The 25,249-nt window shown below is 38.3% G+C and overlaps 1 protein-coding gene across 15 annotated transcripts in view; it reads right to left on the bottom strand.

Moving 5' to 3' along the window:
* SIPA1L1 (signal induced proliferation associated 1 like 1) overlaps positions 1 to 25,249 on the bottom strand; it is a 360,159-nt gene that overhangs the window by 280,471 nt on the left and 54,439 nt on the right. The window contains exon 1 of one of the 15 annotated variants that reach the window (XM_070513908.1): positions 12,134 to 12,232. The exons of the other annotated variants lie outside the window; for them this stretch is intronic. The gene's annotated coding sequence lies outside the window, so the exon portion shown is untranslated. Of the gene's footprint in view, positions 1 to 12,133; positions 12,233 to 25,249 lie in introns of those variants that run through there. 15 annotated transcript variants of the gene reach the window in all.

Here is a 25,249-nt window from a genome sequence, read left to right as displayed (position 1 = left end):
AAGATGCCTGTTAAATCAACGTGGAGCCCATCACACCTCCATTACAGAAAGAAGACAATTGGGGAAGACAGCCTCAGAGAAAAGCAAGAAAAATAATAACCTGGTCAAAGACAACTGCTTAATACCCATCAATGGCTAAGAGAACAAAGCAAAGTGATTTTTGCTTTACAAAGCAAAGTAATTCCACAAAAAAAGGAAGGCCCCAAAATTACTGGGAAGGGTCAGAAATATCAGTGCACAATATGAGATTTAACCCCTACTTCCATTTTTCTAGATTTAAATTGGTCTTCAAACAAAAATTCACAGTTAAATTTCAAAACATAAACACCAGGTTTTTTTCTTTCAGCAGTAAAATATATTCTGTTCCAAAAAAGAAAGGTTGCTCAATTTCCCGTCAGCAGCAATCCGGAGAAGGCCACCTACACGGTAAAGGCAGCAAGAAAAAAATAACAGTGCTGAAGAAAAGCCTGCATGTGGGGGAGTAAATTAAGTGCCATGTAACTACCACTCTGGGGTTTTATAAGCTTTTTTTCCTTGATCATTCTGAGAAAAATGAAAATTAGTGTAACTGCTAAAGAGAAGTCTGTCCTCCAACCTATCTAAGGAAATCAAGCCCTATGATGGATTTTATAGTTCTACCAAAGAAAGCAAGGCCTGAGGGGCCAATTCCACCCTCTCACCTCTGATTATCAGTCCTAAGGGGAAAGGCCCGTTCTACCAAACAGCTTACACTTAACTCTACCAAACAGCTTACACTTAACGTTTTCCGAGAGAGAAGGCTGCTGCGACAATTAACGTTCTCCCCACAGCTACTCAACCCCCCATCCTCAACCATCCAAGTTTTAGAGTAAGACTAGCTTGGTCCTAATATGCTTAATCCTAAACCTTCGGGGAGAAACCACTCGCACACACAAACATGAGCTGACTAGATTACGGATGAATACAGCATCACATTCACCACTCTATCAAATTCCCTTACCCTACTTTATACTTTCTGAAAACTCTAAATTCTAAGATAGCAATCAACCAGGTCAACACCTTTTACTAAGAGCCATTGAAACATGCTCTACACTGAGGCAGACACAGTGGTAAAAAAGAGAAAGAAAAGAGTTTAAACAGCTCAATAGCAAACTGGGGAGAAAATAATGGCATACACAAAGTAAGTGAAAATTAAATACAGTATTATGAAATCGCCTAATGACTTTTCTAAGAACATGTTCCCATCGTTAAGTGAATTTTGAAGATTCCAGGCCTGTTTTATAGAATGTTCCTTAATGTGGGTTTGTCTGATATTTCCGTATGAATAGATTCAAACTGTGAATGTTCAGAAGGAATACCACAGAAGAGTTCCTCTCACCGTACCCTCTCAGGTGGTACACTGTTTCAGTTCTTTCCCCTGAATGGTCATGTTAACTTACGTCAGTTGATTAAGGTGGTATCTGTCAGATGTGCCCGCTGTACAGTTATTCTTTTTCCCTTGTAATTAATAAGTATTTTGCGAGGTGATACTTTAAGACTATATAAATAGTCCCAGATTTGTCTCTCCTATTTCCCAACAAACTTTCACCCAATATTTTTAGTGTCTATTGATAATTCTTGGCCAAATTAATTATTCTATGGCAGTTGCCAAAAGCAATTTTCTAGTCTGATGATTCCTACCATTCTAGTGGAAAAAATGGTATTTAGAAAAAAAGACCTGGGGGTGCTTATTGCAACTGGGTTATTGCTGTTCCCAGCTCATCTAAGTGAACAGAAGCACACACATACATGCATGCATACCTTTTTTCTTTCCAAATCTATTTATGTATACTGAAAACCAAGAGTTTCTACAAATACCCTGAATTCCAATCCAACAGCACAGGGTTCATTCTAGTTTTCACCTTTCTATTCCCTGTAAGAGCAGTAAATCTGATTCCTATTAACTGCCATTTACTTATTGGATTCACTCCCCCATGTTACATAATGCCAGCCCTACCTCTGATTGAGTATCAGAAAAAGTCTGCCCTCTCTAAAGCATCAATAAAGCGGAAGCCTAGGAAGACAAAAATGTTTTACGTAAAAACCACTACTCCAGCCACATACCGCAGAAAAAACTGCAACCCCACCCATGCCCCCAGCAAAGGTCAAGCGGGGAGCCAAGAGTCCTACATTCCCCTGCTGTGATGTTCCCTTAGCAGAGACTATACACGATATGATATCATTTCACAGAACCCAAATAGGCAAAGCTAAAAATGTACTGTTCACAGATCCATTGTTTTAAAAAGCTAGGGAATGTGGAACATACAATTCAGGCTGGTGGTCACCTCCCAGGGAGGCAGGAGGCTGGGGTCAGCGAGGAACACACAGTAGCTTCAAAGCACTGATCTCGCTCTAGTGCTTAGCCCAGCAAGTGCCGAGCACAGGTCCCTGAAGAAACGACTGTGCCTCACCCAACCACCAGCAGGTCATTAGCAGGGTCTCGATTTTACATTTGAGATGGGAGGCCTAAAAAGGTGCTTATGTTGCCTGTGGTCACGCAACTCATAAGCAAGAGCTCAGATGCAAACCCAGGTCTGTGTGACTCCAATCCTCTTTCTCCTGTGCCGTCCACTACCTCTCAAGCAGAGAAGAAAGAAGGCGGGGAGGAGAAATGGAGTCACAATTCTGAGGCTAAGATTCCTTGCTTCTAAACCGGTTCCAGAACCGTTTTTAGGGCACAGCCAAGTCTAGGCCCAGAACCAAGGGGAGGAAAAAATCCTCCTGAAGGCTAAGAAAGGTATAGAGGCACAAATCCGGGACTTGAACTGCAAGGGCAATATGAACAATCCTTTGGGGAAAGTTTCCATCACATCCCATAGGCTACAAATTCTGGTTCAATTCAGTCACTAAATAAAATCTCCTCTCAGAGATAAAAATCTCATAAAATCTTATTGCTAACTGTTGTTTTTGTTTTGAAATCAGGGGACAAAGGAGAGAAGACCAGCAACCCATTCATGAAATTCCAAATATTGCCTAAATATGGTGAAACCATAAATTACTTAGCACACAGCAAGAAACATGAAATTAGTGACAAATGTTCAGCCCTTTTAAAGAATTTATATAATGGAATACTAAGGCAGAACAAGAATACTTCTCTGAAGGAAAGACCAGACAGCCAAGGAAGCTTAAATATCACTCTACTACCTGGGGGTGTTTTAAAACTGCTAAAACTCAGAAACAGGGGCCAGCCTGGTAGCACAGTGGTTGAGTTTGTGCACTCTGCTTTGGCAGCCTGGGCTTTGCGGGTTCACATCCCAGGTGTGGACCTAGCACCACTCGTCAAGCCATGCTGTGGCGGCATCCCATGTAAAATAGAGGAAGACTGGCACAGATGTTAGCTCAGTGACAATCTTCCTCCAGCAAAGAGGAAAATAGGCAACAGATGTTAGGGTCAATCTTCCTCACCAAAGGGGAAAAAAAAAACAAACCCAGAAAGATGAATCTCCATAAATAGAAAAGAAAAGCAAAAAGATAGTGTATTTATCTTCTCAAAAATTCAGAAATAACTGCATTCTAACCGCACTTCTGGTAGAAATATCTCCAGAGCCTATTAAAGTCATTAATAACAACTCATGCCACCTGGGAAAGTCTTCATGATAAGCAGTAATGATTTTGTGACCTTAGTTTATGCTTTCTATCTTTAAAATGGAATAAGTTTTCCCACTGTTGATTTCCAGGGGGTAGAATATAAATTGAACCATAAATAATTTGAAGCCCAGCCTCCTCCCTACCCTGATGCAAAAATTTTGCTAAGCTTTCCCTTCCCTCTCCTGTCAACTTTTTCTTTCCAAAGAGGGAAAATCTGGACCTAGACCACAGACCAAGGAAAATGCTACAAAACCAAAGAAATAAAAGGACATGTGTGAGATGGTGCAAAAATAATTCAAAACTCATGCTAACTTCATGTTGTAGCCTAAAACTGTCTATAACATATAAAAGTTAAGAAATGTAAAACCATCCTGTAAAATATAATAAGCACATGAGAAGCACAAAAGAAATAAACCTCACTAGATAAAAAGGGAAGGTATTTAACAGAACTCTACAGGGCTAGGGCTTGCTTTTTTTTTTTTTTTAAGCTTTTTAGTTACTCTTTTTATGAACAGCAATCAGGTGTTGATGAAATCAGCATTTGGCATTAGAAAGACAAGAAGTCATCCTGAAGAATTTCTGAGTGAAAATGGCAAACTGAATAAATTAATCCATAGGCATTTGTTTCTTTCTTGTTACTGTATTAAGCTTATGTGATCACAAGATGAGCAGAAACTATCCTTGAGAATTAAGGGAGCATAGCAGAGCTTTGAAAGAAACTTAAAACCTAAAAAATAAATAAGAAAAGAATGCATTACTTTACCATCAAAAAAGGGAAAACCTTGAAACATATTAAAGAGTTTCACTGCAAACTGCCAGATAATAAAGTTTGGGTAAAAATCAATACGGCTATTTGAAAAATAAATCCTCCCAAGCTCATCTAATTTACTGTTATTGAGACAACCCACTTATTAAGGGACTGCAAGACTTATATTTCTTAACTTTAATGGATTTGATAACTCATGAAGACACAAGCAAAATCTTCTTCCCAGAAAAGTACATACCAATGGTTCTCTGATCCCAAGTTGTACAAACTATTTCTCATTCTTCCTCTCCCTGCAATTCTAAACATAAAAGTTCTCAACAGACAGACAGAACCAAGCAAATAAAGTGGCTGAAAAAAAGGCTGAAACAGTGATGACAAGAGAAATAAGTCCTTGTACAGGCTTATTATCTTCATCTTGAGGTTTCTCCATCTGAGCTAAAGACGCCTCTAACTACCCATTTGCTCAAGCCAAAACCATAAGATTCATTCTCCATTCCTTTCTTTCACATCCCATATCCATTCTGTCAAGACCTATAAATTCTACCTCCTGAAGACCATCTTGAATTCTTCACTCCTCTCCATTTCCATTGTCACATTGGTCCAAGCCACTATCATCTCTCTATAGACAACTGCCCCAGATTCCTCATGAATCTCCTTTCTACCCACGATCATTTTCTACAGAGCTGTCAGAAGGACTTTTTAAAAGGTTAAACTACATATTATTATCCCCCTGCTGAAAACCCTCCAATGGGTCTCCACATCCTGAGATGTCAAGAAATGTGAAAGATATAAGATTTTATCCTAATTTCAAACTGACAAGTTAGCCTGCCACAGTAGCATGGATGCTGGCAGAAGACACGAGACTCCTGGGTCAGAGACAGAGGACTGCATTATTCAGCAGTAGCAGTAGCCAGAGTGGCAGTATTCTTTGGTGCCAGTCCCTTGAGTCCCAATTCCCATCAGGTGACACACAGAGGATCAGATGACACCTGCATAGCAGTGGTTGTGTTACAGGAGAGTAACCCTGAGATTAATGAACCCAAATCTTTTATAATGGGCAGTAAGCCTGTCTGACCTTTACCCCAGAAAGAGACATTGTCTTTATTATACTAGACTATAAGTGTGCCCAATCTTCGCTCTGGAGGGAGACACTCTCTTTATCCTCTAAGGTCGTTGACTACACAAATTATCCTTGAAAATACAGTCTAGAACAAAGGTAATCTGTGCAAAAACATGAGACACATGGAAAACTGTATCCCAACATTAGAATAAAAGCCAAATTTTTTACCATGGTCTACAAGGACCTACATAATTGGTCTCTTTCTCTTCAATTTCATACAGAATCCCTGTCTCCCCAGCTTACTATGCTCCAGCTCCACTAGCCATCTTTGGTGTCCTCAATAATCCCAGCTCTTTTCTGCCTCAAGGCATTTGCCTGTGCTGGTCCTTTTGTCTGAAATACTCTTTTCCCTGGCTTAGACGTCACCTCCTCAGAAAGACCTTCCCTCGTCAATCTATCTATTTAAGACCCTACACTCAGTATTTCTTTTTTTTATCACTTTGCTCACTCATTCATTCAATAAACACTTATTGCGTACTTACTATATACCAATCACTATTATTGTAGGCACAATAATTACTTATCTACCTGTTTATTTACTGACAGTCTCCCCTGAGGGTAGAAGACTTATCTTTCATTCATTCATCCACAAAGGGCTAGAACTTAAAATTGTGCCCTCAATAAAACTCTACTGAACAGAACTAAAAGAAGACATCAACAACAATACAATAATAGTAGGGGACCTCAACACCCCATTAACACCAATGGATAGAACATCCAGACAGAAAATCAACAAGGAAATTATAGAATTAAATGAAAAATTAGACCAGATGGACTTAATAGATATATATAGAACACTTCATCCAAAAACAGCAGGTTACACATTCTTCTCAAGTGCACATGGAACATTCTGAAGGATAGACCATATTTTGGGAAACAAAGCAAGCATCAATAAATACAAGAGAGTTGAAATAATATCAAGCATCTTTTCTGATCATAATACTATGAAACTAGAAATCAAATACAAGAATAAAGCAGAGAAATGTGCAAAAATGTGAAGAATAAACAACACGCTAATGAACAAACAATGGATTATTGAAGAAATTAAAGAAGAAATCAAATATTATCTGGAGACACATGAAAATGAGAACACGTCATTCCAAATCATTTGGGATGCAGCAAAAGCAGTCCTAAGAGGGAAATTCATTGCAGTACAGGCTCACCTCACTAAACAAGAAAAAGCTCACATAAGCAACCTCAAATGACACCTAACAGAACTAGAAAAAGAAGAACAAACAAAGCCCAGAGTAAGTAGAAGGAGGGAAATAATAAAAATAAGAGCAGAAATAAACAATATTGAAACAAAAAAGACAGTAGAAAGGATCAATGAAACAAAGAGTTGGTTCTTCGAAAAAATTAACAAAATCGACAAACCCTTACCCAGACTCACCAAGAAAAGAAGAGAGAAATCTCAAATAAATAAAATTAGGAATAAGAGAGGAGAAATCACAACAGATACCAAAGAAATACAAGGGATCATAAGAGAACAGTATGAAAAACTATATGCCTACAAATTGAACAACCTAGAAGAAATGGACAAATTCCTAGACTCCTACAACCTCCCCAAACTGAATGAGGAAGAAATGGAGAATCTGAATAGGCCAATCACAAGTAAAGAAATAGAAACAGTAATCAAAAACCTCCCCAAAAATAAGAGTCCAGGACCAGAAGGCTTCTCTGGAGAATTCTACCAAACAATCAAAGAAGATTTAATACCTATCCTTCTCAAACTATTCCAGAAAATTGAGGAAGATGGAGTACTCCTAACACATTCTATGAAGCCAACATCACTCTGATCCCCAAACCTGACAAGGACAACACAAAGAAGGAGAACTACAGGCCGATATCACTGATGAACATAGATGGAAAAATCCTCAACAAAATTCTGGCAAACCGAATACAGCAATACATCAAAAAGATTATACACCATGATCAAGTGGGATTTATACCAAGGTCACAGGGATGGTTCAACATCTGCAAGTCAATCAATGTGATACACTACATTAACAAATTGAGAAACAAAAACCACATGATCATCTCAACAGATGCAGAGAAAGCATTCAACAAGATCCAACATCCATTTATGATAAAAACCCTCAATAAAATGGGTATAGAAGGAAAGTACCTCAACATAAGAAAGGCCATATATGACAAACCCACAGCCAACACCATACTCAACGGACAAAAACTGAAAGCCATCCCTGTGAGGACAGGAACAAGACAAGTGTGCCCACTTTCACCACTCCTATTCAACATAGTACTGGAGGTGTTGGCCAGAGCAATTCGGCAGGAAAAAGAAATAAAAGGAATCCAAACAGGCAAAGAAGAAGTAAAACTCTCGCTGGTTGCAGACGACATGATCTTATATATAGAAAACCCCAAAGAATCCATAGGAAAACTATTAGAAACAATCAACAGCTACAGCAAAGTTGCAGGGTATAAAATCAACATACATAAATCAGTAGCATTTCTATACACTAACAATGAACTAACAGAAAAAGAACTCAAGAACTCAATCCCATTCACAATCGCAACAAAAAGAATAAAATACCTGGGGATAAATTTAACCAAGGAAGTGAAAGATTTATACAATGAAAACTACAAGACTTTCTTGAAAGAAATTGACGACGACATAAAGAGATGGAAAGACATTCCATGCACATGGATTGGAAGAATAAACATAGTTAAAATGTCCATACTACCTAAAGCAATCTACAGATTCAATGCCATCCCAATCAGAATCCCAAGGACATTCTTTACAGAAATTGAACAAGGAATCCTAAAATTCATATGGGGCAACAAAAGACCGCGAATTGCTAAAGCAATCCTGAGTAAGAAAAACAAAGCCGGAGGCATCACAATCCCCGATTTCAAAACATATTACAAAGCTACAGTGATCAAAACAGCATGGTACTGGTACAAAAACAGGTCCACAGATCAATGGAACAGAATTGAAAGCACAGAGATAAAACCACACATCTATGGACAGCTAATCTTCGACAAAGGAGCAGAGGGCCTACAATGGAGAAAAGAAAGTCTCTTCAACAAATGGTGCTGGGAAAACTGGACAGCCACATGTAAAAGAATGAAAATTGACCATTCTTTTTCACCATTCACAAAAATAAACTCAAAATGGATCAAAGACATAAAGATTAGGCCTGAAACAATAAGGTTTCTAGAAGAGAATATAGGCATTGCACTCTTTGACATCAGTTTCAAAAGAATCTTTTCAGACACTATAACTCCTCAGATGAGGGAAACAATAGAAAGAATAAACAAATGGGACTCCATCGGACTAAAGACCTTCTTCAAGGCAAGGGAAAACAGGATTGAAACAAAAAAACAGCCCACTAATTGGGAAAAATATTTACAAGCTACTTATCCCACAAAGGGTTAATCTCCATAATATACAAAGAACTCACACAGCTTAACAACAAAAAAACAAACAACCCGATCAAAAAATGGGCAGAGGACATAGAACAGACATTTCTCCAAAGAAGATATAAGAATGGCCAATAGACACATGAAAAGATGCTCATCATCACTAATCATCAGGGAAATGCAAATCAAAACAACACTAAGATATCACCTTACAACCGTTAGATTGGCAAAAATATCCAAAACCAAGAATGACAAATGTTGGAGAGGCTGTGGAGAAAAAGGAACCCTCATACACGGTTGGTGGGAATGCAAACTAGTGCAGCCACTATGGAAAACAGTGTGGAGATTTCTCAAAAAATTAAAAATAGAAATACCATACGACCCAGCCATCCCACTACTGGGTATCTATCCTAAGAACCTGAAATCAGCAATCCCAAGAGTCCCATGCACCCCTATGTTCATCGCAGCATTATTTACAATAGCCAAGACATGGAACCAACCTAAATACCCAGAAACTGATGAGTGGATAAAGAAGATATGGTATATACACACAATGGAATACTACTCAGCCATAAAAAAGGACAAAATTGTTCCATTCGCATCATGGATTCTCATCAACATGGATGGACCTTGAGAGTATTATGTTAAGCAAAATAAGCCAGACAGAGAAAGACGAACTCTATATGACTCCACTTATAGGTGGAACTTAACATATAGACCAGGAGAACTGATCGGTGGTTACCAGGGAAAAGGGGGGCTGGAGGGAGGGCACAAAGGGTGAAGTGGTGTACCCACAACATGACTAACAATAACGTACAACTGAAATCTCACAAGGTTGTAATCTATCATAATCTTAATTAAAAAAAAAAACTCTACTGAATAAATGAACAACTATTACAATACTAAGTATTGAAACACTTCCAGGTCAATATGGGAAAGCAGCATACACTACACAAAAAGCATGGAATTAGGAGCTGAAGTCCTAAATTCAAACCCTGCAGTCATCATTTAGTGCACCTGAGCAATTCAATTAAGTTTCCTGTAAAATGAATAAAATCCTTCTCCTGCCTAATTCACAAGATTATTTTGAGGATTAAATGATGGAATATTTCGAAACTCTTGCAATGTTAAATATAATTTAAAACCAGTAACAAATTGACAGTTAACAGTCATGAGACAGAAATTCACTTAAAAACAATGTACTAGGCGCCCCTACTATGAGGGTGACACTACTATGGAAATTTACAATAAAAATCAATAACTTAAAATGAAATCATAAAACGTTTCATTCTTTAATACACTTGAAGGAGAATAGTTTTTCCCCTTTAAATACCCTTTGGACATGCTTTAAAAACTCAGATAAAAGGTGAATCACCTTTACCTGTTCCTGATCCCAGAATATTAGAAGAATGTTTTTTGATTACTTAAGTTATTTTTAAGCAAGCCATCCAAACGCCAATTTAGAAAAATTTTAGATTACATTTACACCCCTGAATGCCAACCTCCAAAACACGAATTTTTAGCCTTCCGGCAAAAATTATAAATTTATTAATTTTACCTTCTTTTACTGATTTCATCTGAAACCAAACACAGTCTCTTCACTGCAAGATGGCGTGTTTGTACATCTGTATGTGTGTGTAGTGAAGGAAAAGTAAGCTTCAACTTAGATCACAAAGAGCAGCTTTAGGGGGCTGGCACGGTGACATAGCGGTTAAGTTTGCATCATCTGCTTCTGTGGCCTGAGGTTCATGAGTTCAGATCCTGGGTACCAACCTACACACCACTCATCAAGCCATGCTGTGGCAGCATCCCATGTACAAAATAGAGGAAGACTGGCACAGATGTTAGCTCAGGGACAATCTTCCTCAAGCAAAAAGAGGAAGATTGGCAACAGATGTCAGCCCCGAGCCAATCTTCCTCACCAAAAAAATAAAATAAAATAAAGTAAATTTTTTTAAAAAAGAGCAACTTCAGAATCAACACCCAAGGTAGCCAACAGGAAGAAGTACAGTGATCACAGTGAGGTGTCAGCAGAGGACTGGCAGCTTGACTACAAACAGGGACAGTTAACTCGGACAAGCCACACAGCTGGCATGAGTTCACCAACGAACTCATCTTCTACGACCTCAAAAGAAAATTACCCCAAAACTACAGTGGGTAGTGCTTCTAAGATAAAAAATGACAAGGTATAAACTGATAAAAATGAGAGTCTATGCAACACTCATTAGAAAGGAAACAAAGTACAATGTGAGAACTCTATGATAAGGATTCCTGTTACATGACATTTTTCAAATTCAATATACATATATATAAACAACTAATAGCAGGTACATATGTGAGTAAAAAAGGTGGAATAACATGAATTGGTCCTTGTTATAATTAAAGCCACGAAGAAAATACAAAAATGAGGGAGAGGTGTACATGGTGAGGCTTTTTGGAGCTAAGAAAGATATCCAAGTTAAGAGTGATGGAGGCAGATGGAAAACATACACATGAAGAACATTAAGAGAAGTACATATTTCAATATTTATATATAATTATATTCAGTAGCTTTTCATTACACACGTGAAGGTCTCTCAAAATACATCTCCTTACATGTTACTTTAAAAGATGGCTACCTATTCCAAATTTGGGGGAAAGGGGACAGCAGCAGTTATCAAACTATTCATACGATCCTCGCTAACCACATATACTTTCATGAAAGTAAGTACAAATAAAATCTAGGACATCTAGAAGCTTCTATTTCAATATTAATCTAAATAGCCAATGTCAAAAGCTATGTTTCAATTAATTAATTTCCCTTATAAATAATGATAGTTCCTATTTGAGTACCTGCAATATGCCAGGCACATGACGTTCTCTGCAGCATGTAATCAGCCTAACAATCCACGGAGACGAGCATTATTATTCCCATTTCACAAAGGAGTACAAGCAGGAATCAGCGAAGTTTTAAATTTTACCCAAGATTAAGTAATGTGGCCAAGGTGACACAGCTAACTTAATAAGAGGACAAGCAGGAACCCAAACCCAAGACTGTTATGACACAAAGCCTGTGTTTCCACTACTGCATTATGTAGCCCCCAGCTTACAGTATTTAGAATAATCATAATTCAGGAATTATTTGTAAATACTAGTTTACTGTTCACAATATTACATGAAAATGCACATTATAAACCACTATGTTAAAATATGTATTTTACAAGTATATTTTATCAGAAAAAAACTGGAAACATACATGGCAAAAAAATTATGACACTTACGAGTGATAGAATTTTTTTTTAGTCTGTGATAGAATTTGAGTCATTGTGAATTTCCTCAATTTCTATTTTTCTGGTTTTTCCTTAGTTATGATATATAACCTAGGAAAAAGGTAAAGCATACAAAAAGACTACATTTTAGTACAGATATTTTTCCCTCTGTTATGGAACCTACCAAAACTCAACTGTGATTATAAAACATGATACAAGTATAACGTATCTTCAGAGTTGAACAAAAGGTGAACAGCAATAAGAAATATGCCATAGAATTAAATCACACAGACTTTGGTAGCACTATGGAAAAATAAGTAGCCTTTCTATTTTTGCATTACACTTACCCAAAAGAAGAAAGAAAAAAAGTAAAAGAGAGACTATTCGGAATTCCACAGCTTAGAAGAAACGCTTAGAGGAAAATTGGCAAAACAAACCAAGTCAATGCAACTTGAGAAAAACACCCTTGGAAACTACAGTACAAAATCTTCATGGAAAAAAGTCAGTTTTAGTGATTGTCCAGGCATTTGAGCAAATTAGCAGTTAATCTAAAGAAACTACTTAGAGGCTCAGAAATGTTTAAGCTAATCAATTAATCAGAATGTAAACGCCCACATTCAATCAAATTTACTTCTCAAAATATATATGCTTCTAATCTTGTGCAATGACCCTACATCATGTTCACAAAACCTCTTCAGAGGCACTTTAACCAACCTGGAAAAGGGGAGGTGCGTAAATTTCATTTCCCTACAGGAAACACCATTCAACTACTCACTGTGTAATCTGACCAGAATACACTATTTGTTTCAAAGTGATCAAATAATACGCATTCCAACAGAAGGAAAGCACTCTGGGGTCAGGAGAGAAAAAAGGGGAGGTTCAATTTTTCCCAAAATGTTTTATGATCTAAAACCAATATGGCAAAATGTTAAGATCTGATGAAGCTGGAAGGTACTGTCTAATTCCCTATCCTTTCCAGCCTATTTGGAATATTTTTAAATTAAAAATAGTAATAATGATTAATATGTGTAAGTCACTACAACACTCAGTGCTCTTAGTATACTTGTATTGATTAAAACACACACGGGGCCAGCCTGGTGGCGCAGCAGTTAAGTGCACACGTTCCTCTTTGGCTGCCCAGGGTTCGCCGGTTTGGATCCCGGATGAGGACACGGCACCGCTTATCAAGCTATACAGTGGCAGGCATCCCACATATAAAGTAGAGGAAGATGGGCACAGATGTTACCTCAGGGCCAGTCTTCCTCAGCAAAAAAAGAGGAGGATTGGCAGCAGACGTTAGCTCAGGGCTAATCTTCCTCAAAAATAAATAAATAAATAAATAAAATTTAAAAATATATAAATAAAAATTTAAAAAAATAAAAATACTGAAAAAAAAAAACCCACACACACAGACCATCTCAACATCCCTCTAGTCCAACCTGTGACAACCCAAGGAAGCCACTGTTGACTCAAATACTAAACATCCCCTAATATTTTGTTTGCTCCTTTGCAAAACATGAAATCAGAACAACAGCCATATGATTAAAAAAATTAAAAATTCTTTTATGTCATGATGCCAAAATAGTCATCAGTCACCTGAGATATTCTGTGTGTATGCCCTGAATTCATTTCTAAGGTGGAAATAAATAGGTTTACCTCTCGAAATGGCACACTTCCCAGAACAGATAGTCTTGCTCCCCCACAGGAAAGGCTCTCAGGACACCTTACAAAGTGTGCCACCTACTCTTCACACCAGAAAAGCCACTTTTGGTATTAACATGACAAGAGGATATATTAAGGGTGAGCTTGTCACCTGAAAAAAGTAAACAGATCTTTAGAAAGTGAGTTCTTTAACTTTCTTCTCACTAAAAGAACCAGAATCCACATTTATAGGGTACTTTCAACTCCATGGGCAAAGGAAACTGCTGTCATATACAGGAAACAGATGGGGTGGATAATGCAACTATCAACTGCTCCCTCTTCCCTTCACTAGAATTTAAGAAACACTCAGCTAATAACGAAACAAACAGAAAAGCAGAAGTTCACAACTGAAGCAGGACCTGAACACACATCAAGAAACATGTTACGAGCATCACAGAGTGGTCAGACCTAACCTAAATGACAAAGGAAATTTCAGCTGTGTGTTTCCTTTTCTCAAAAACGAGAGTTACACTTACTGTAATTCAATTACTGCCTCAATTAAAACTGAGATCCATCTGTACCCTCACCAGCCACAAGTGATATCTTAACTGAGGTGCAATTATTTGCTGTATTTAAGAACAAGTATTCACTTTAATTCAAACAATTCTTAAACACTGATTGGGTGTAAGACAGAGAAAAAGCTCCAGAGCTCCAAAGATCACAACAGCACACACTTTCCTTTCAAAAAGCTTACAACCTAACTCACAGGGAAAGATAGGTAAAAACAGCAATCATACAAACCAAAGAGTTGCTAGGTACAACTTCAAGGATGGCAAAGCACACAAAGCTTAGAAAATCCACTCAAGGAGATCAAGGAAGCACAATCAATAAGTTTCCAATGGCTAAGAAGAGACAGAAGAAAAGCAATTTGGGGGAGGAAGTAGAGAATAAAGACAGAAAAGGCTGTTTCGCACATGGTGTTTAAGTAAACTAAGAGTATAAACCATGGAAACACATTTTAAACATCAAACATACAAAGAAACACTTGAACTTGCATGGAAATTTTCCCTGAGAACCACGAAAGATGAATTGGCCTTACTATCCATCAATGTCTGTCATCTAGCTTTGGCCTCATCCTTCACAAAGCCATTAATTACCACGTGATTACAAAGATGACCATCGAATCTTATCATCCCTATGGTGTGCGTCATGGGCTCATGGCATACCATTTGGAGTTACTGTTGTAGTGTGAATATTCACTTTCAAATACAGAAGGGCATTCAGATGACACTTAGAGGGCTTGTAATTCGACCAGGTGGCTGAAGTATATGTGAGTTTTGTTTTTTTTTTAACCTACAGTGGTGCTAATCCCTTATTAAGCTTTGTGATCATATTCATTGTACAGGGAGAGGTAGGCTAGCAGAGTGAGTGCATACGTGGTCTTTTCCACCACTTTTATCAAAATACAATTGACACAGAATATTGTATTCATTTGAGGTGTACAACATAATGATTTGATATATGTATATATTACAAAATGATTACCACAATAAGTTTAGTTACCATCCATCATTTCAGTTACAAATAAGTGAGTATATATTATTGCAAAAGAAAATGCTACAATTCTAATGACGAATTTAAAGCTTAATTTTACTTATAAAAATAGTTTAGAACTTTCAAACAGTGCCTAAATTGGAAAATAATAACCTTCAACAAATTAGTCTAAAGAACTGCAATTAAGTTTTAGTTCTTTAATTCCATTTAGGCCATAAATCTTTCAAGAAAAAAAATTCTATGTGGGAATTTTTCACACCTTGTAAAGCAGAAAGCAAACTTTGCCACCTCAGATGGTAGAACCACCTCATTGTGTACTTCCATGAAATGTGCAAACGAGATGAAAGACTGGCTTTTACATTTCAAAGGTTACCTGGACAAAAGAACGTCCAGGTAAATAATATCAGGCAAATAATGGCAACAAACCATCACTAAAACCCAAATTGCAAAGTAGTTCACTGGCTGGAACCAACTGGAAGGACAAGGAGAAGGACAGAGGGGTTGAGGGTGGAAGGCTGGAATCACTCCACAAAAGTTTCCAAACAACCCGCTAAGGAGCTTAGATTACCCTACAGGCAATGGGAAACTACCAAAGGTTTACGAGGGATTGTCATAGTCAGAACCAAACGTGCGTGTATGTGTGCGTGTGCAAACATACTCACGTATATTTTTTTTATTTCCCTCTAAAAAACTTCAACAGTAATGTGGAAGAGAGCCCGAAAGAGGAAAGGCACGGAATAAAGAAATGCTAGTAACAAGCTTGTTGCACTCTTCTAGGTGAGAGATGACTGGGGCCTGAACTAGGACAGTGGAAACAGAGAAAGGAATGAATTTAAGAGAGACGTAGAGATAAAACTGACAATACGTGGAAAACAATTAGATGTGGTAACTGAGAAAAATGGAACCAAAGTCAACCAAAATCTGTCTCTTGAGGGACTGGAGAGGATGGTAGTGCTGTTGTCCAAGTGAGAAACCGCACCACCATAAAATGAATAACTACACTATTCTCAAAAATAATATATATTTTTGGTTTTTGAGGAGGATTAGCCCTGAGCTAACTGCTGCCAATCCTCCTCTTTTTGCTGAAGAAGACTGGCCCTAGAGCTAACATTCGTGCCCATCTTCTTCTACTTTATATGTGGGACGCCTACCACAGCATGGCGTGCCAAGGGCTGCCACGTCTGCACTCGGGATCCCAACCTGTGAACCCCGGGCCGCCAAAGCGGAACGTGTGCACTTAACTGCTGTGCCACTGGGCCGGCCCCTCAAAAATAATATTTTTGTCAAGGTTACACTTAACTAATCTTTGAGGTTAATATTTATCTTCGACAGAGTCTGAAGTCATCCATTAGCCATACAAACGCCTGTCCAAGAAACAGGCTCAGCTCTAACTGGGCATTTTGAAATCTGCTAATGTAGTTTAGCTCGAAAATCTGTCAGTAAATAGTTTAAATTTATCAAAAAATACAAGATATCCTACAGAAGGAACATTCCAAAAATAGGACTAACTCTAAATTCTCCATGATGAATAACATTTGCTCGAGGAATTTCATAACAGAATCTTAGTTTCATGCTCTAGTTAATGAGTTTTAACATTCTCATTATATCACATTTTAAAATATAGTAAACCTTTTAAAATGACACATAATAAAACATGGTAAATTACTAACAATGCTACTCAAAATAATACCAAAGTATACATATACAGTGTAATTAGGTTTAATGCCTAATACAAGAACTAAAAAAATAACATTTTACCAAAAAATTACACCATTTATATCATACCACCTTCTTTTTTTTTCCAGCTTTGAGATATAACCAACAAATAAAATTTTAAGATATTTAAAGTGTACATGATGGTTTGATATACACAGACAGTGTGAAAAGATTCCTTCCATTGAGTTAACACATCCATCACTTCACATATTCACCTTTTCTTTTGAGAATAGAACATTTTTTTAAGTTCTACTCTCTCAGCAAATTTCAATTATACAATGCAGTGTTATCAACTATAGTCACCATGTTATATATTAGATCCTTAAGACCTTATTCATCTTATAACTGAAAGTTTGTACCCCATACCGGCTTCTTAACATTCAAAATCAGGGTAACTGACCACTTAGACCAAACCTCTTTGTGGAACATGCTAATTTCTAAAGATTTACAGACTGATCTTGAACTAAGAAAAACACACAAACTCAAGTCAGTAGTTCAAAGTACAACCATAAATGAACACACAGCAGACAACAGTTGGCCAGGGGCATAAAAATTAGGTAAAAAGGAGTGAGGCAAAAGAAACCAAGACTTGTTGAGGGCCTCCTCTAAGTCTGACACTGGGGTAAGAAATCCAGACACTCTCGGGGTTGGCCCCGTGGCCGAGTGGTTAAGTTCGCGCGCTCCACTACAGGCGGCCCAGTGTTTCGTTGGTTCGAATCCTGGGCGTGGACATGGCACTGCTCATCAAACCACGCTGAGGCGGCGTCCCACATGCCACAACTAGAAGGACCCACAACGAAGAATATACAACTATGTACCGGGGGGCTTTGGGGAGAAAAAGGAAAAAAATAAAATCTTAAAAAAAAAAAAAAAGAAATCCAGACACTCTCCCACTCCATACTCCCTGCATAATGAGTCTTTGGGTAACTGGGTATGAACTTCACGAAAGTAGTAAAGGCTTGGTAACCAGAGAATCTCCAGGTTCTCAAATAGCACCTGGCACACAATAAGTACTCAAGAAAGAGTGGTTAGATGCATGGCTGAATGGATAGATGGCTAGTGGATGAATGAACAGACATTTTTAATAACAATATTGGTCTAGCCCACATATACCGAAAGAGATCCTGGCAGCAAGAAATGTTCTCCAACCCAGTGTGTTCCGTTCTCCAAGTACAGGATATCACAGCCGAGTGGAAAAAGCCCTTGGGCTCCATCATCAGACCTGGACGGGAAGCCAAGTTCCAGACTTACCCTTCAGTGTATCCTGAACAAGTTACTACTCTATGCCTGAAATGCACAGACTAATTCCTTAATCTTGATGTCATAAAAAGGCTTAACTGAAATACATGAGTACCTCGAAGTTCCTAGCACATCATTAGTACTTACTAAATTTAAATCTATTCATGTACTGGGACAAGGGAAAGGATTCTGGTGCTGATACAGTCTTGGTCTTAAGGATAAAGTCCAAGGGAGAGGTCTCAGTGAAAGGAATCCTAGTATAGTCCACGGCAAGACAGCCCTTGAGTCATTTTAAACTGTCAGTCCAAAGGACTGGCTCACCACATCACGTAGAGGAATCAGCAATCACAGCATGAGCCTATGCAGAATTCGAAAAGGGGGCCGGACTCTGCTAGTGCAAGGAAATACACAACAACCAGCATATGCTCTGGGCTTGACAATTTCATATTTGCCAAAATTAGGCATACTTTTTTCACTATTATGTCAAAAGTACTCTGACAATATTTGAAGTATATTTTATTGATTTGATGAAATTATAGATCATCAAGAATTCTTTTTAAGAAAAACTCCCTAAGGGCCCTATCAAGGCTCCATCTCTAAAAGATCAAGATAATTGCACATTTGGCTATAATTATGCCCTCGTGTTTTCTCTTTCATGTTTCAATAGCATCATATCATACAATGCAGCCTAATTATAAAAGATACCCAAAACCCCCAATTTCTTATCCATAATTGAAAAGGTGAAAGATAACAAGTCTAAGATAGTCTTCTCTTTTGAGTTTGTAGCAAAACAAATCACACAAATCCTTTTAACTATCTTTCTAGTTATTGCTTATCCATCAGGTGAAGTCAATAGCAAGTCACCTTTCCTCTCAACAAGTTAGTGAGAAAATTATCCTAACTTTCAAAGGTGCTTGAGCATATTATTCAACTATAAGCTTCAGGAATATCTAAAATGCTTGTTTTTTGCAATACACATCACCTAACTGAAACATGAATCCAAATCATTAAACTCAAAGACGCAGTTATATAGTTTGCTTTTGGACGAAGGTCATCTCTTTCACTGCTGATTTTAAATAAACATTTTACAAAGGATGTATATAGCTGGAGAGAGGGAGAATAAGAAGAGATTCGGAGAGAGAGAGACAGTCACACCAGACAAAGTTTCTCACGTGAAGAAAGTTCTTTCTTCTAAATAAAAATCTGGGTATCAATCGTCAAGTCCAGAGAGTATATCAATAGAACAAGAGATCAATAATATAATATTCTAAGAACTTAAACCAATTTACAAAATCTCTTATCTACAAAATAATAGTCCCTTACAGAGGGTTCCAGTTAATGAATCAACATTTGGCGATGAATACGGCGTGATCTGGTGAACAGAGGAACTGAAGTCATTTAGAGTAGGAGAGGAGGCAGATCCTATTTTGATTAGAATCAGCCAGAAGCTGAGAAAAAGGTTTAGTGCCCAGTAGAACGATTCCCTGAGGAAATCTAGGACAGTATGTTAGCAGGGAACAAAGAACAAAACTTGGGCAGCGAGTCTTAAGCTCCTCCTGTACGAGTATCTGATCAGCTTCAACACCTTTACCCATCCTTGCCAGCCTTGATGCTACATCCATACCAAGAACCTTTCTGAAGACAATACTACTGTCCTAGTCATCTACCAGCTGGGAACAGGATTTGCTTATTACACTATAAAATACTGTCTGCTTGCAAATACATTTCTCATTGCATGTTAACAATTGATTTTCCAGTAGACATCAATGTTCAGAAATTTCTGTTTAAGCATATTAGATTTTCCAGGGTCTGATCAGCCCTGGATAACCAGACCACAAGTGCTGATGAACTATGAAGCTTTTTTTAAAGCAAGCACAAGTGTGGTCCAATAACATCTTATAAATCAGCTCTTACAAACTATGAGCTCTACACCGTACTAGAACACAATCTGTTCTCCCCTTGCCCGCAGTGTACACCAGTTCAATTTGGAACATGTCTTACTAGAGATTTCCTTCATTCCCAAATGCTAATAACATCTTTCTATAAATGCCTATCACTTCTTTACCACAATTACCTAAAAAACAGTGATTTTCGATTTTCTCATAGCCTCATTTTATCCTTCAGTCCTGATGAGGATGTGGTTCTTCTTGAAAATATGATTACAACTATTTGATAACTCTTAAGGAGTTTTCAAAGAAGGTCACCCAAAATACCAAGTGGTCTTGCGGAAACTAGGAACCTCATCATGTAATGACATCCTCTCTACTGACATTTTTAATAAAGGATGCAAGAAAACTGCGCTCACGCATTTCTCAAGGTTTTAATCAACCAATCCAAAGTTCAACTATCTATCTCATGGACGCTAAGTGCCAAAGCCACAATAAAGTATCAATATGGCAAAGCAAATGAGAATCACACTCATTCATTCAAAAATTACTGAATGCCCAGGATGAGCCATTTATTGAGTGCTTTTTAGGCACTGAAAAGTCAAATCGAATACACAGTCCCTGTCTCCAAGGACTTTACAGTCTAGAGAAGTAAACTAAACAATTAAATAAAAAACTTCTGTAATACTATAGCAAAGGTATGTGCTATGAAGTAACCAACTCTAGGAAGCCAGAAAAATTCTACAGACACTAACTTCTAAGCTGGCCCTAAAAAAGGAATAAAAAAGAACTTATTCAGCAAAAGAGGAGTGTTTAAGAAAAAGAAACAGCAAGGGGACCAAAGGACAAGAAGTCACATTACACAAGGAATTTCCACATCACTGGAACAAACAAGACTCAGTGACAGAGAATGAGGAGAGAGGAGTCAGAGAGGAAGCAAGATGGCCTTCTGCCACATTAAGGCATCAGATTTCATCCTATCGGTTATGAGGAAGTCCTGAAGCATTTGCCTGTAGGAGCCTGTCCTCAGGAGATATTGGTTATTCAGAGTCACAGCTTTCCCTGAGGTCCCCAAGTCCCGGTGGCTTCCTGGGGGGGGGGGTTTGTGGGGGACACGACTGGCCAGGGATATGAACAGACAGTCTTCCTCCCCATCTAAATTTACATGGCTGGAAACAATCCTCACGGTCTCTTGGTATCCATCAGACATTGAATGGCTTCAGATAATCTTAAAACCTCAGAATGGAAAAGGAAGCAGAAGAGCAGTCCCCATCCACCAAGAGAATCCCTTCTATTCACCTCGATAAACGGCTACACATTGGACAATAGCTAAAACATCCTCCCTGTGTCTTCCTTTCCTCAGAATCGCTTGCTACAGGTCTCCTAAGCAGGAGTCATTTGAAATCCTTTCTAAAATCTTTTCCAGTGTAGGCTCCTCCCTAGAACGTGCTCCAGTTGGTCACAGATAGACTCAGAGAACCCCAATCCCCTCCAACCACGGCAGACTCCTCAGTACACCAGGTTCTTTGAGCGCACAAGGTATTTCTCAGTCACAGTGACCTTCATAGAAGCGCAAGACCTGGATCACACTAAATCTGTGGTCAAATAAAACACCTTGTTCCTGTTCATTTGAACTGTTCTCATAAGCACCATTTTTCTCCTTCAAATCACACAGCACAGTTATAAATTAACATTTATTTGTGCGATTATCTAAGTAATGTCTGGGTCTCCCTGACCCAGGGACTCAGTCCTGAATGAAGATACAAAACTACTTTTTGGTGTTTTGCTTTATATTTCCTTTCCATTACCACTGTATTGTAAGGTCTTAGCATAACACCTGTTCCAAAGGAAGGACTCAACAAATGGTGGATAAAGAACTAGATGTGAACACAAAAAATTACATGAGGCAAGATATGACAGATGTGATGGGAGTATTAAAATCAACACGCTGTGGAAGCCAGTGGAGATCCTTTCCACATCCCCTGAAAAGGAAAGGCATGGTAGAAGAAATCAGGGCATCGGAGGCGATGCCTGAGTAGTGTTTCAGCTAAATACTGAAAGTAAAGAAAATACGTGGGCAAAACAACCAATGAAAACCATGTTTCTGAAAAACAGTTACTTATATGAGAAATTCCTCATTAATATTAAATTAATAAACAGGATACAAAACAGAAACACACACAAACCAAAAAAAACCCAAAAAGAAATAGTTTAAATGTTAACAGTAGTTATTGCTGGGTTGTGGGATTACTGGTGATCGTTATTTTTTTCTTTATATTTTATTGTAGTTTCCAAATTTTCTATATTAAAGATCTTCATAATTGGGGGGAAAGTATTTGGATTTTTTAACTCATTTAGGATGAAATTGCTATAACATTTTTAAGTCTTCAGGCTTTATCAAAAAAGGTTTCTGGGCTGTTTTTTTCACTATCATCCTTTACGTAAACATTGTAAAGCAGAAGGAACACTGGATAAGGAATTTCTGTCCCAAAGAAATTACAGATAATGCCCCATTCCCAAAAGAATGCATTTATTCTCTAATCTAGTTTTTTGCGTCTTGACAACTGGTGTGAAAGGACTCATATTTACAGGTAATACTAGAAAATCAGAAGGTAGCACCCGTGATTGCACTGGTCCACAGAACACCAATGCCCTTCCACACTCTCCACTGGGCCTTTCCAATGATGAAGCACACGCATCAACAACCCCACATGGCCTGTCCGCACATCAAATGAGGAATGGAGGGCTTCTGACCACACATCTCAGTGAAACGCTAAGAACATAAACAAAGGCCCACTCTTTGAGTTAATAGATACCTTAGTCTACGGTTAACAAGTTACGAAGGATGCCACAAAACACTGCCCATTACCAAGCAAAAGAAGAAAACTACACTAAGTATTCCAAAACATGAGGCGCCCAGCTCGTCCCCTACAATGTACTAGACATCTGAAATGGGAGTTTAAAGTACCCTCCTGTATCTAAGTCTACACAAAATACAAAAACAGTGGTGGAAAAAACTACCACTTTAAATAGATGTCAGACTTCCTACAAACAGTACTATCTTAAAAACAGTCCAGGGCCCGGCCTGATGGCATAGTGGTTAAGTTCCAGCACTCCACTTCAGCGGCCCAGGGTTCGGATCCTGGGTGCAGACCTACGCACCACTTATCAAGCCACGCTGTGGGAGGTGTCCCACATATAAAATAGAGGAAGATGGGCACAGATTTCAGCTCAGGGCCAATCTTCTTCAGCAAAAAGAGGAGGACTGGTGGTGGATGTTAGCTGAGGGCTAATCTTCCTCAAAAAAAAACCCCAAAAACCAAAAAAAACAGTCTAAATAGAAGTAAAAGGTTCTTTGAGCAATGGTCATCAATCATGTCTCTTTCTTATTCAGGGAAAGAACGGCAAAAAAGAAACATAGAAATTATGAAGAAATGCACAGTTTCCAGATAGTTAAACCCACAGCCCACTGAGCCGTCTCAGAAAGACTCCTTGCACAACCACCCCCTTTCTTTCCCCTTACAGGCTCCAAGCTTCCACCTGCTTGCCCCTCTTCTTTCCAGCTGCTACCAACCACCCAACTGCTAAGGGTCTATTCTCCTTAGGACTTCTCACAGAGAAGCCAGCCCTATTTCACCCTTTACCATGTCTTCCTGTCTCTGAAACAACAAACCAACCTTCCTGAGTACTGTGGAGATTCACCAGAAATCACAACTAATAAACACGTAAGGCAGTAAAACATATATGACATTCCACGATTATAGATTCAAGAAAGCTGATTCAGTGAGAAATTAAAATCCTGGCTGCAATGGAAGTGGCCCCAGGGAGACTGCGATGTACAACAGATGGGTCTGGGCAGCTTCAAGGCCCTAAAGCCCCTCAGGGCTTAGAACTGCTCTCCCAGACCCTCAGTCACCTGTCACTCACGCACTCGAGTGTACTCGAGCTTCTCCCACCTTCTGCAGGGAGGACCTCCAGGTTCCCCATCCATTCAGATTCTAGGTTATCCTATTAGGAAAGAAGAGCAGGTGTGACTTCACCAAAGTGCCTCTGGAGTGTGGAATTTGGCACAGAAAAGGTTAGCTTCGATCACTTTAAAAATTCACTTACGGGAATTCATAGCATTCCTCAGGCTATGTAAAGAGAAGCGAAAGCATGTGTAGGAGCTACCCACCCTTAAATCCTCAGAGTACATGGCAGATAATGATATTCATGTGGTTTCGTAGAAAATTCATTGTGAATGATCTCCCAAATATGCAAGATAATTTAGAATTAACTGCTTCGCTTTACAGCTTGGGGCAATTAAAATCTAGGCAGTGGATTTTGCTGTAACAAAGACCTGCATATACATTTTTTACTGAATAACTTTTGCATTACTTTTTTCAAATTCATGGTATATTACCTTAAATTCAGTAACAGTGAACAAAATATTTCGCAATATCTTCTGACTTTAATAGCTTAAAATTATATTTTAGGCCTATCTTTTCTTCAATAAATGCCATTTTCTGCAAATTAAAATTGTTCCTCACAATTCAAACATCTGAACACCTTGTATGAAGTATGTGCTGTGCATTGATATCTCATTAACACACTTTGCTCTGCAGAGTAGGAAGTAGGTATAAAAGGGATCAGCATAAGCCTCTATCCAGAAGATTGCTGAAATGCAATGTTTCCATAAAGTCATACTGATACTCTAGATACTAACTTCAACTCCTCTTCAGCATTCTAGACCTAATAAATTGAGTCATACCAAAAGTATCTGCTTTAGGGTTTTATTTATATGTTAAACACAATAAAACTATTTTAATGATTCAAGAAACATGAAAGCCACAAAATCCAGTGACTTGAGCACTGAAGGATTGTTATGCTGACTAAGTGACTTTCCCTCTATTTAAGAAACATTTTTCCATGGGCTGGAACAGAAAATCATGACACGTTCCTACCAGAGAACAACATCTTTAGAGGTAAATTGGTTATAGAGGGATAGCTTCAAACACATGTATACATATCTTGTCATAAACACGCTTTCTACTCACCACATTTTTATGTGCCTTCTGTAATTCAGAAGATCCTAACACCTACAGAAGCCACA

This window comes from Equus asinus, chromosome 7 (genome assembly GCF_041296235.1).
Source record: "Equus asinus isolate D_3611 breed Donkey chromosome 7, EquAss-T2T_v2, whole genome shotgun sequence".
Classification (NCBI taxonomy): domain Eukaryota; kingdom Metazoa; phylum Chordata; class Mammalia; order Perissodactyla; family Equidae; genus Equus; species Equus asinus.
Note: the sequence above shows the minus strand (reverse complement) of the source record. Positions and strands in the feature narration are given on the sequence as shown.